The following is a 13,800-nucleotide window of genomic DNA, read 5'->3' as shown; positions in this document are numbered from 1 at the left end:
CAAAACACTTTTACTTGAAAACCACACTTGTTTGGGTAACCAACAAGATATATGAGTCATGAATGTGGACATTCTGTGATACTCTGTACAGTCGACAGGCAGGGCTAGGAATCTAAACATGGGAATGCACTCATTGCAGGCAGTCCTAGCCCTGGGAGATGGTGACATGTCTGTATCCACAGAACCCTAGCCCACAGCCATGGGGAGTAACACACCCTTTCCTGATGACTCATCCTATGCAACATCCTGACCCCAAAATGTGGCCATCCAAGCAAAATGAGGTGAGCCATACATGTATGTGAGACACACACACACCTCAAGGCTGGTCAAACAGTCTGACACACACAAGACCCTCCAAGTGCAATCAACCTTAGAGAAGACCCCTATGAAATGTACCGGAAGCTATAGGCAAACATATCTGACCCAGGACACCCCCCACATATCTTATCCCCTACAAATCTATTCAGAATCTGCCTGTCACCCTGATCCTGTCTGACGTATATCATCCAACCATGGATTGGAAATCAGACCAGGCCAGCACAGAAATGCACAGAGATTCCACCACCATAATATATCAACAATGTGCTGGACCTTTTCCACAGCTCCAGCAGTCAATTGCTTGTAGGCACACCTCTCAACAGGCTGGATTGTGCAAGACTGCATAGCATTTGGCCCATAAGTTTAGTGTGTGCATCATCCATCCTGTATTCCTCTGGTAAATCACTGTGATGATCTGAGGAGGTATGTCACGAGGTACTGAAACAAAGCATGACAGTGTCAAATGGCATATATGTAAGATGTCTGCTAAAACAAGCCCTGTAACCCTAGCAACCCATACATTACTGAGAGAAATAGTTACAATCACCGTATGGCCCATTGTCTCTCCATTTTGGTAGGCTATCTCCAAATATCCTGCACCAACAGGTTGAGAGGTATGGCTGTAGCACAAAACAAACTGGACTGGAGTACAGCAATCCCTGGAATGGAGTCCCACATGTACTATAGAAGGTCACACTGGGCATGCTCATACACTTAGAAAAATGTCAGTAGGATCTAGGAATGAACAGGCCTTCCCCACCCAGTGCACTTCCCATTGCCCTATTTTAGCAGTCCTGAAGATATTTGTCACCATACAAGTCTGTTCATCAGGCCTCCACCCTATAAGCTCTGTGGTGCATGAGATAACTGTGTAACACTATAGTACAAATAACTAGTTAAGTAGGAGTTCTAAACTCAGTCCTGGCAAATGTAAAATGTGTGTGTGGGTGTGTGTGTAGGTATGTGTGTGTGTGTGTGTGTGTGTGTGTGTGTGTGTGTGTGTGTGTGTGTGTGTGTGTGTGTGTGTGTGTGTGTGTGTGTGTGTGAACAGTATCCTGTCTGGGGGGAGGGGGTTGTTGTGTTTGTGTGAGAACCATATCCATTGAGGGGTGGGTTTTGCTACTTTTTGCTGTTACCCACCCAGTAGATGTCCCAGTGTCCACATTACAAGGCCCACAGTTGTCATCCACTGTAGAGGGACCTGTAGACACTCTGCAGCCCTATAAGCATTGTGCCATGTGCAATAACTATGTGACAGTATGGAATAGATAACAAGATAGGCAGCCCATCTAATCCTTGGATATCACTCCCCACTGAGGACTCATACACAAACACACTCAGGTAGGCAGCCATCCCTACATCATTAGGTGGCCTGCAAACCAGCTCACAGATAGAACCCACAGTGTGAAAGCAGTGGACTCCATGTCAGACTGCTGAACAGTCACAAGTGGAGTCCCACAGGTTGTGGACCTGGATTCCCTCATGTTTGGGATCCACACCTCTGAGGACCAGCCCAATACAAAGGCACCCTGAGTGACAATGTTTGCAGATGACTACAAGGTGGGTGCTATCATAACTCCCCCATGTGAGGTTGACATCCTTCACAAAGGCCTCTCTGAGAACTATGACTGTTGTCAGAACCCTGGACATAAGCTCAATGCCAGATGATGTGCCGCCATCGCCTTTGGGTATGACATGGTTCCCATAAAGTGATACATTGATGGTAGTCCACTGAACACTGATGTTGGTATAATGGAACTGGGAACACAAGTTGACAGTGAGCTCTGTGGTGACCACCACAGTGGCACTGTCTTCCGAAAGTCCTTCCATGTGTCACTTCTCCTGACTCAGGGTGTTTAATCTGGGAAGTAAAATAACAACGTTTCCCTGTACACTCCCTTCAGTAGGCCAATCAATGTGTACTGTGGCCCATTTGCCATGTACCCCACTGGACACCAGCAACAACAGGAGAGACTGCAAATGTACCTCACACTCTTGCCCCATACGGACAGACTCCAACAACTGAAATGAATGTCTGTCTCATATTGGCTATTTAGGTGCAACCTCTGCCTGACATACACAGCCATGTCTGACCCAACCCTGTCAGGTATGCTACATCTGAGGAACCCAATCTGTCCACACAACATTCCCCAGATACCTCAACCCCATCCTCATAATCAACAGGATATGCTGGAGGGACAGGTTCACAACCCAGAGACTGACCACGCTATGGAATAGACGCCACATACATGTCAAGCCGAGCACATCACTGTCCCTCTTCAAGAGAAATCAGGAGGAGTGGATGGGGAATAGAATACCCACCCTGTGGATCACTCCAGTGACTATACTCAGTCGACACACTGGGGAATATCGTCACGTGGCATGATGCCAGTGTATTCCCATAGGCTAGCCTTGTAAAGCCTCCATGGCCATTTGCCACATACACACCTATGACTCTTTGAACCTATGGATCTCAGTACTGTCAAGTGTGTGTGTGTGTGTGTGTGTGTGTGTGTGTGTGTGTGTGTGTGTGTAGTGTGAGTGTGTAAACATGTGGGTGAAAGTAGTTGGTGGCCCATCTCACCCAGTACAACAACCATCGTCATACCTTACAAGTGCGGTGGATGTTATTCATTATATAGGTACCTTGGCACACTACACAAGCTATAAGCTTTGTGGTGTGTGCGGTCACTGCATAACAATATAATACAAATAACCACATAGCTAGGGGTTCTAATATGTGTCGTGGCAAGTGTGTGTGTGTGTGTGTGTGTGTGTGTGTGTGTGTGTGTGTGTGTGTGTGTGTGTGTGTGTGTGTGTGTGTGCATTATTGTGTGTAACTGTGTATATGTGTAGGTTACAGTATTTTGTGGCATCTCTCACCCAGTACATCACCCATTGTCATAATTTGCAAGGTCTGGTGATGTCCCTTGCCTTAGAAGTACCTTTGGACAAGTGTCACCCCATAACCTATGTGGCGCATGTGATAAATGCATAACAATGTAGTAACAATAAATAGATAGGTAGGGGGACTAACCTCAGTCCTAGAAAATATCTGTGAGACAAGAGTATCTTGTGTGTGTTTGTGTGCGAACGACATCCATTGGATGGGCATGGATTCATATTTTATGCCATGGTACACACAGTGCACATTCTTAAGTCTACTGTATGAGATGTGCTGTTCACATCAACCATAGTGGTATCTGTAGACATTCTTCAGCCCTATAAGCCCTTTGCAACAGTATGGAATAGTATGGTACGAATAACAAGATAGGTTGGTCTGCTAATGTCAGTACTGGCAAGTGTGTGTGTGTGTGTGTGTGTGTGTGTGTGTGTGTGTGTGTGTGTGTGTGTGTGTGTGTGTGTGTCTGTGTGTGTGGTGTGTTCCACCCACCACACTGACCATTGTCCACTATACTAGAGCTGATGTCACCCACCATAGACTGAGATACAACCCCTCAGCCCTCTAAGCTGTGAGGCACATGCAGCTGTTGCACAGACCTGGAAAATGTGTGCAGATACATCTGTACCCCGACAATGATGTGGTCAATGTGTTACATTGCCATACTCCTTGTTGGTGATGTCTGCAAGGCCACATCCTGCTGGCATACAGACACCTGGAACACAAACAGTATACAGCATGTGATAACACATTCACTTAGTGTTACTAACACCAATAATGAATCATGGCTGAAAAGGTACACACACACTCTGATGTGTACCCATGACAAATGCTAGATGACAGCACCTTACACAGCATTAAATAGCTACACTCTACTAAAGTCACCTTGTGCATCAGACCTATATAAGCATGCCCCTGTATCGATGATATGGATGGCATGGATGTAGCACATCCAGGGCAGTGCAGGGGTGGCGTGTGTGTGTGTGTGTGTGTGTGTGTGTGTGTGTGTGTGTGTGTGTGTGTGTGTGTGTGTGTGTGTGTGTGTGTGTCTGTGTGTGTGTGTGTGTGTGTGTGTGTGTGTGTGTGTGTGTGTGTGTGTGTGTGTGTGTGTGTGTGTGTGTGTGTGTGTGTGTGTGTGTCTGTGTGTGTGTGTGTGTGTGTGTGTGTGTGTGTGTGTGTGTGTGTGTGTGTGTGTGTGTGTATACCAGCAAACCTTGTAGTGACGGTAGTAATTTACATATGTTGTTTTTCTCTCACAGGTGGACATGGTGGCTGTGATCCCTCCCTCTCTGATACTGATGTCAGTGTCTCTGCAGAATCTGACCATGATGATACTCATATTGAGGCACAGGTGGGGTTTTCAGGGGTTGATACTGTGCCATCTGTTGGCATCTCAATATTGTCAACCTCATCCCCACACACAGACACAATGCTCCCACATACCCCATCACCAGTTGGCGGGTGGTGGCATGGAACAGGCTACTGTGATGACTATGGCAAGTGAGGGTGCAGGCACTAGCCATAGCCAGAGTGCTGGTGAGGTCCCACACAAGCAGATGAGCAGAGGTGCTCCAAGGAGGATTGCAGCCCATCATGCCCCTGTTGCAAGTGCCATGGCAGCAGTCACCAGATGCATATTTCAGGCTGTCATGGGGGCACAAGCACGTAATGAATGTAATACCAGACATATACGCAGAGTCATGGATGAGCACGTCCCTGGTGCCTGTGGCAATATGAACTCACTGCAGCCATCTGTGAGCATACTGGGGTCATGGATAGATGATAGGGGGGAACCTTGGCACTCCTCGATAATGGAATATCTGTGCTTGAGCATTTGGCAGATGCTGGTCAGCAGCCATGTGGCTGTAGGGCAGCACCAGGATTAGCTGAGCGTCTACATGGCCGTGATACTATCACATTCCCATGCTGGTAGTACCACCAGCACTACTGAAGGGGGTGTGCTGTCCAAGCCACGATGCAGTAGGCCATGGGCACATGATCCTGGCAGGGCCTAACAGGGACACGGATCCAGCAGTCACCAGCTCAAAGACATTACACAGACCTCACATTAGCTGACTGGGGGCATTCACGACACACAGTCAGACAATAACATGCACACTCTGGACAGACCCTCAGCATCATGCAGTGCAGCCCTTTCCAATTACTATTATTACTAATATACACCTCTGGGATACATGAGTGGTGTTAGTAGGTGATGGCCCTTCACCTAACACACACTGCACCCGTGTAAATTATTGCTGTTCACCTGTATAGCACTGTGACATCTCCTACAGAACATACCCCTAACTGTACAGGGTTTTGCAAATTGTCTACATGTGTGGCTCATATGTTTGGTGTGTTCCTCATAACTCCTGTACTTGTCTGATACATTACTGGGTTGGCCTGTGAATTGGTGCCACTAAGTAATGTAGTAATTGGACGTGCAGACTGCATAACCTGCAGTACATGTATTTTAAAACAAAACCGGTTACCCAAACAACTTCCAAGCTTACAGTGGATATAGTAAGTGTACACACCTGTTAACATGCCAGGTTTTTGTGATATATCACAAGACCTCAGAAATCAGGTCATAACATTTCCATCACTTCATATGACATATAAACTGTGCAATCCAACTGAAGAACATACATATCAGTTACAGGTAACATCTGGTAACTGAAACAGGTACAATCGGCTGATTGCATGAGTGTGCACACCCTTAAAGTAATACTCTGTTAAAGCACCTTTTGATTTAATCACAGCATGCAGTCCTCTGGGGACATCTTGATTTGCCAGTGTTTACACACTCTCCCTTGCAAAACACCTCCAGCTATGTCAGATTGCAAGGGCATCCCCTGTGCACTGCCCTCTTCAGGTCACCCTGCATATATCCTATTGGATGTAGGTGTGGACTCTGACTCGGCCAGTGCAGAATGTTGCATGTGTTCTGGTGAAGCCATCCTTTTGTTGATATGGATGTATGGTTTGGGCCATTGTTGTGTGGAAAAATGGAATTCCTCATTATCCACAGGTATGTGGCAGAAACCAGAACATTGTGGAGCCACAAGGGACCAATGTTTGTAACTGTTCATAATCCCATCTAACTTGGCTACAGCTCCATTTCCAGCTTGTGAACAGCAACCCCAAAGCAGGACACTGCCATCACCATGCTTCACCATGGGGGTGGTGTTGTGGTGATGTGCAATGGTGATATTGCACCAAATACACCTGTCAGAATTGTGGCCAGAGACTACAACCATGGTCCCATATTACTATAACACATTTTCCCACTTGCTTTTTGGAGACGTGATGTATTGTTTTCAGACTTTTACCAGGCCTGGATATTGTTTGGTGTGAGGAACTTCTATCATCTTCCAACCCTACCCTATAGGCAGGACATATGGAGACCATGGAAGAGTATTGTGACATGTAGTACACACCCAGTACTTGCTAGAGATTCCTGCTACTCCTTCACTGTTGCTGTAAGGCTCCTGGCAGCCTCCCTGGCCAGTTTTGATTTTGTATTCTCATAGACTTTAGTGGGATGTCCACTCCTTTGCAATGTCACTGTAGCCCCATATTTTCACCACCTTTTGATGACTGTCTGCACTATGTTCTATGGTATGTGCAATGCTGTAGAAATGTTTTGGTACCCTTCCCAGTCTGATACATCTAAAACATGTGGTCCCTTAGCAGTTTCATCAGCTCTATGTGAACCATGGCTATTGCTGTAGCAGACAACTGGGCATATGTTAGGATAATCCTGGTAGGACAGCTGACCATTAGTTGCTGTTAATCAAAGAGTCTCTGTAATTGATGGCTGTTGTGTACCCAATAAGATGTACTGCTGTAGTTATACTGGAAGCTGTCTCAACAGAGTGCTAGCTTTAGCCTGTGCACACGTATTCATTTAGGTTGTATTATTGTTATGTGTCATTATTGTTCCCCTAACACATTTTTTGCTTTACAATTGAATTGTACAGGTCATAGGTCACATGACAGGTTGGCAGTATTTTGAACTTGTCTATTGTGCTCTCATTTTTGTATATCACACATACCTGGCATTCTAACAGGTGTGCACACCATTTATATGCACTGTATACCACTAATTTCTACAATATGACCATAGTTTTGGGCCTTTGTCCCCCCCATTTTGTTGGTCTTTGCCCGGGTATCCTGCAATGACAGGTTGTGAGGTATACTACATATATGTGACATCTCCTGCAAATAGGCCCCTGTCATGACCACCGTGATGCAATGCAGTAAACACTACCACAGTGAACATGCAGATATTGCCAAATGGCTGAGTGTAACAGTTGTGTGCATGATCACATGCATTAACTTTAGCATGCCTGAAGTACTGGTGAGCCACAACAGGGAAACCCCATACTTACTGGGTTCAGACTGCTGTCCCATGTGCAGACCAGAGGGACCTATGTAGTTGTGAGGGAAAGGTATTGTCAGCAGATTCACATTAGGCATTGGTACAAGATGAAAGCTACGTTTCTGCACAGGTACAGTACACACTATGATATTACAGAATTTGCTGTCCTTCACCATAGATGTGCACTTGTGTGCATTACTACACCCCACCCACTAATCCATTTTGCTCTGACATATGCATCTAGAGACTCTGTAGAAGACAGTTTAAATGCTACCTCATTACATTGATGTGCACTTTGGCCTTACCTGGATGCTCCTTGCCTGTTGCCTGGGTGCCACCCACCTACACCAACTGCTGTTTCCCGTGTTTGAGTTTGTGTGGGGGCTACCCCAAGACTGGCAAGGAGCTCCTCTGGCTCCATAAGGGGGCCTGTGCAGCTGGCCCCACACTGGTAGCAGTACAGTCCCTCTGTACAGCAGCAGCCCTTTGCCATGCACAACATATCAGGTCAGTTGCTCTATGCCTGACCTGATTGTATGTGCATCCATGGTGGCCCAACCTGTTCAGTCTGTGGCTGATCTCATCTGACAGGGCAGTTCGCTCCTGCAGATTTTGCATTCTACGGCCAGAAAGGATGGCATAGTTTTAAGATTACAGCTTCTGTGATGGCTGCAGTCTCTGCATTGGTGTAAGGCAGTTGCCCCTGCATGACACCTGGAAGACATACACAGGGAAACATATCACAGGACCTCAGACACTGCCCAAAGCTCTTTATAGAGCCAGCACATGCATATGGACTATTATTAGCCACCACTTACAAACACATCATACCCCTGCACTTGGAAGCACTGTATCTACATGCATTGTACTCCTGGTCCTGATGTGTCATGTTCCCCACAGTGAGGGCCTGTACATTGCATAAACCAACATTCATCATTCACGTTTGTGTAGAGGGATTACAGTGACCGTGTTCCTTGCAGATGGGATGTCAATGGTGCTCAGGCTTTGCTTGCACACAGTGTGTAATGGAGCTGGAAGCATATGTCTGGGTTCATGTAAGATGCATACAAGAATGTTACCTGGCCCCAAGGGGACTTGCTTTTGTTAACTTTGATTAGGCAGTTTGCACCTGAATCATGATGAGGGGAGGGGTGTGTGTGCTGTGCATATCCACCTGTACTGATGGTGATCCAGGGGGGTGATGTTTCCCTAAACCTGTCTGCTGCAGGTTGGCTGAAGCCATGGTGTATGTGTATGTGCTGTGATTGACCACCATTACAGGGTAGGTTGGGTTGTTGCCTCTGAGACTGCAGACATATGTGAAGATGGCCCTGTGATTGCCCTTAGTGGATGTGTCCAATTTGTACTCATAGTTAACCTTACAGTAATCCACCTGTGACCTAATATGCTCATTCATACAAAAGTTGACATGCCACCCAATTGGTGCCTGTTCCTAATTTGCCCTGTACAGGCAATATAGCATCACATTATGTGCTTTTGCATTGCTGCTGTACAGCAAAGGAGTTTACTCTACTTTGGTGGAGACAGGTTTTACATGTAAGGTATTGCTGTGGCCATACAGCTATGTGGGTAGTCATATATCTGTTTGTCGTAGGCATGGACACAGGGTCAGAACACAGATGGTCACCTCTACAGTTTCAGTGTGATACTCATGTTTATTATACTACCCATGTCTGTGTCAGGGCAATGACACCATCAGTAGCTGTAGAGGTGTAACTCTGTTGTATGCACAGAAACTAAAGTTACACATGTGTACAACATGTACAGCTTATTTACCGGACGTTTTGCATCCCATGTCAGTTGTTATGAGGCAGCCAGGTACACCTACCCATACATACATATGCACAGGTAATACCTGCTTTATATTTCTGTTCTATGTCAGTGTGGCACACTGTAATGACAGTCTTGCTGCTCAAGTCAGTCATGTCAACCTGTTAGGGCAGGACATCTGTAGGACAACGCACATACTTGGTGAGCTATGGGCCACAATTAGTGACACTTTTTTTCATATTGCAGTAACATACATATGTCATTTGATAGTGCATTAGCATTTGCATTCACAGACATACCCTGGAGGATGTCTGATATTCATATGACAGGCAGAGAGGTGAAAGGCTAGGTGTGTGGTAGTGAGGGTAGAAACTGTTAACGTTGTATGACTGGTATGGGGACAGAGGTAGTTGATATGCTGGACAGAGGAAAGGTGGATATATTGTGTGTGCCGAGACCAGATGGAAGGTGTGTACAGCTGTGTGTATCGGAGTCAGGTACAAATAGTTCTATCATGGTGTGTATGGGAGGGGAACTGGTGTAGGGGTTAACCTGAAGGAACATTATGCCAAGAGTGTTTGTGGAGGTGATAATAGTGTCGGGTAGAGTGATGTTCAGGAGCCTGGGAATTGATGGTGTAATGCTGACAGCTGTTAGTGCATATGCTCCACTAATTGCGTGTGTGTTGGATGAAGTGATGATGTGTGTACCCAAGGGTGAGTGAGTGGTGATTGCAGCAGATTTCAATGGGCATGTTGGTGAAGGGGACAGAGATGCAGACGTAATGTGTAGGTATAGTGTTAAACAAAGGAAAGCAGAAGATGAAATGGTGGTGGAGTCTGCAACAGAGGTTGGACATGGGTGTGGTGAATACATAGTTTTACAAGACCAAGATGCATAGGGTGACATACACGAGTGGAGGAAGATGCACACAGGTGGATTATCTCCTATGCAGGTGGGCCTGTTTGAAGGGAATTGGTAACTGTAAAGTGGTGACAGGGGAAAGTGTAGTTAGGCAACATGGAAGGTTGGTCTGTGGGATGATGTCGGTGATCAAGAAGAGGGGGAGTGTGAGGGCAACACCATGGATCAAATGGTGGATACTGAGGAAAGGGTGATTGTGAGGCTGAGTTCAGGGAAGAGTTGAGACAGGCAGTGGGTGTCAGTGAAGAGTTAGCAAATATCTGGGTAACTACATCCAAGCTAGTAAGGGCGATAGTAGAATGGGCTTGGTGTGACATCTGTACAGAGGAAGGAGGACAAGGAGACCTGGTGGTGGCATGAGGAAGTACAGGGGAGTATACAGAGAAAGAGGTTGGCCAAGGAGAAGTGGGATTATCAGACAGATGAAGAAAGTAGGCAGGTGTTTAGGGAGATGGGGTTCATGGCAAAGAGAGTAGTGGCAAAGGCTGAGGATGGGGCATCTGAAGGGTTGTACGTAAGGTTGGACACCAGGGTTGGAGTATAGGACCTGCACCAATTGGCTAGACAGATGCATGTAACTAGGAAGGATGCACAGCAAATAAGGCTGAGAAAGGATAATGGTGGAACTGCACTCACAAGCAAGGAGAGTGTGTTGAGCAGGATGGAAACAGTACTTTGGTAGGCTGGTGAATGAAGAGAATGAGAGAATGAGAATGTTGGATGATGTGGGTATGGTGAATCAGGATGTGCAACAGATTATCAAGGGGGAAGTATGGATAGCTATGAAGAGGTTTTAGAATGGAAAGGCTATTGGTCCAGATGATATACCTGTGGAAGTATGGATGTCTTTAGGACAAATGGCAGTGGTCTTTTTAACCGGATTGTTTACTGTAATCTAGGAAAGTGAGAGAATGTGTGAGGAGTGGAAAAAATGTGTTTGGGTACTGATTATGAAAATAAGGGAGGTGTGCAGAGCTGTAGTAAATAAAGAGGGATAACACTGATCATTTACAGCATGAGGTAATGGTAAATGGTGGTGGAAGCTAGGTTAAGAAGGGAGGTGAGGAGTACTGATTAGCAGCATGGTTTCATGCCAGGAAAGAGCAGTACAGATGTGATGTTTGCTCTGAGAGTGTTGATGGGGGCATATAGAGAAGGTCAGATGTAGCTGCGTTGTGTCTTTGTGGACTTAGAGACAGCATATGACAGGATGCCTAGAGAGGAGTTGTGGTATTGTATGAGGTTGTCAGGAGTTGCGGATGAATCTATAAGAATGTTACAGGATATGTACAAGGCTAGTGTGACAGCAGTGAGTTCTGCATTGGGAGTGACAGGTGTGTTTAAGGTGAAGGTGGGAGTACATCAGGGATCAGCTAAGAGCCCTTTCTTATCTACAGTGGCGATGGACAGATTGACAGACATGATCAGACAGGAGTCCCCCTAGACTGTGCTGTTTGCAGATGACTTTGTGGTCTGTAGTGAGAAGAGGAAACAGGTGAAGAGACCCTGGAGATGTGGAGGTATAGTCTAGAGAGGGTAGGAATGATGGTCAGCAGGACTAAGACTGAATAGATGTGTGTGAATGGGAGGGAAGGAGGGGGGATGGAGGAATGGTGAGGATGCAGGGAGTACAGTTTTCAAAGGTGTAAATACTTGGGAGCAACAGTTCAGAGTAATGGCAAGTGTCGGGGTGGTGGGGAAGAGTGTCGTGTGATTTGTGACAGACAAGTACCATTAAGAGTGATAGGGAAGGTCTACAAGAGGGTAGAGAGACCAGCTATGTTATATAGGTTGGAGACATTGGCATTGAAAAAAAAGGCACAAGTCAGTGCTGGACATAGCAGTTACTGATGGTATGACTTGCACTGGATGTGGCCTAGCAGTGTCACAGTCAGTATTGTGCAACACACACTCCAGTAGTGGTCATATGTCAGCCATCCTTCCCTGGGGTGACTCAGGGCCCTGAGCTGTGTTCTCTGTCACTGCAGACAGACACAGTTTCTATGGCCATAGGTTCTGCTCAGCAATATATCAGTACAGCATGTGTTGTTGAGACATAATATTGTTTGAACTTCCTATTTTCCACATTTACATGCCCCTTACTACATTCCATTACAGGCTTAATTGTTTGACATAGTTGTGTTTTGTTGTTTTCAATTCAGTTGGTATACTCCATCAGTCTCAGTGTGTGTCTGTGTGTGTGTGTGTGTGTGTGTGTGTGTGTATGTGTGTGTGTGTGTGTGTGTGTGTGTGTGTGTGTGTGTGTGTGTGTGTGTGTGTGTGTGTGTCTCTGAGACAGATGTAGGATATACATCTGCTTTATATAGGCAGCATCTTGCCTTTAGTAGGTAATGCTCATGAGCGGCTGATGGTCTGTGCACCAGTTGGAGTCCCCACTTGCCAACTGCATATGGAAAAGCTGTGGTATGCCCAATAGCATGGAAACGCACTCCTATAACTGAGCACTTCATATGGGTGATGCCCCTTTTCCTTGCCTGGGAGGAGTACTTAATGGAGGTGTGTGACAAATAGCATCACAGAATGTAGTTGGGAATACCTCTTACAACAAACACTGTGGAGACAGCCTAACAAACTGGGGGAGAATGTTCCAGACATAGGGACAGAATGTAAGTATTGCTGTTATACAGTTGAAGTGATGCTAGTTTGACAGGGTTTGTGTGGATATGGCTGCTCTGCATGAATTTAAGTCTGATAGTGTTATGTGGTTGACATAACTCTCAACTGTACGGCTATCCACAGACTGGCCAGAGGTTGGACTCTTATATTTGGTGTGTTACTCACACATTTTTTTGGCCTTGAAAATTCAATAGCATACTCTAAGGATTGCAGTCAGTAAATGGTAACATCCATGTGTGTTTCTGACGTCATATCCCACAGAACAGATATGTTGCAACAACCCTGTAACACCAGCAACTTTCTCACTTTATGACAGCAATATGTCAATAATGCCCTTGTGCTATGCTATAAGAGTTGTATAGGTATAGTATATCATTATATAGTGACTTCATTCCAGATATCATCCCAGTGATGTATCAGACTGCCAGATATGTTACGTGTAGAATGCCTTATATATCAGAATGAAGCCTAGATGTTCTGTGGGACTATACAGTTGAGACGACTGTGTATTTCTGGCAATTGTTGACAGACTATCAGGGTTGTGTAGCAGTGCATTGTGAATGTGTTATTTGGACTGTGTAGGGAGGGGGTAGATGTAAGCATTGAGGGTCCTTTTCTATCTGACTTTGCATGCTGCTCCAGCTTCTGGTGCTCTATCAGCTGAGACATGTCCCATACCACAGTCAGGCATCAGACTACACTGTGAATTGGGCCAGTATATATAGGGGTAGTGTGTGAGTGGCAAACATGCTGATGATTTTGTTCACACAATCCATATACTCAACTGTTCCTGTGGCTTACCAGTATGTCACTTTGAATGTGGTGAGATTGGTTCTGGGTATGC

This window comes from Protopterus annectens, chromosome 2.part0 (genome assembly GCF_019279795.1).
Source record: "Protopterus annectens isolate FY-2018-M chromosome 2.part0, PAN1.0, whole genome shotgun sequence".
Classification (NCBI taxonomy): Eukaryota; Metazoa; Chordata; order Ceratodontiformes; family Protopteridae; genus Protopterus; species Protopterus annectens.
This window is presented reverse-complemented; position numbering follows the sequence as displayed.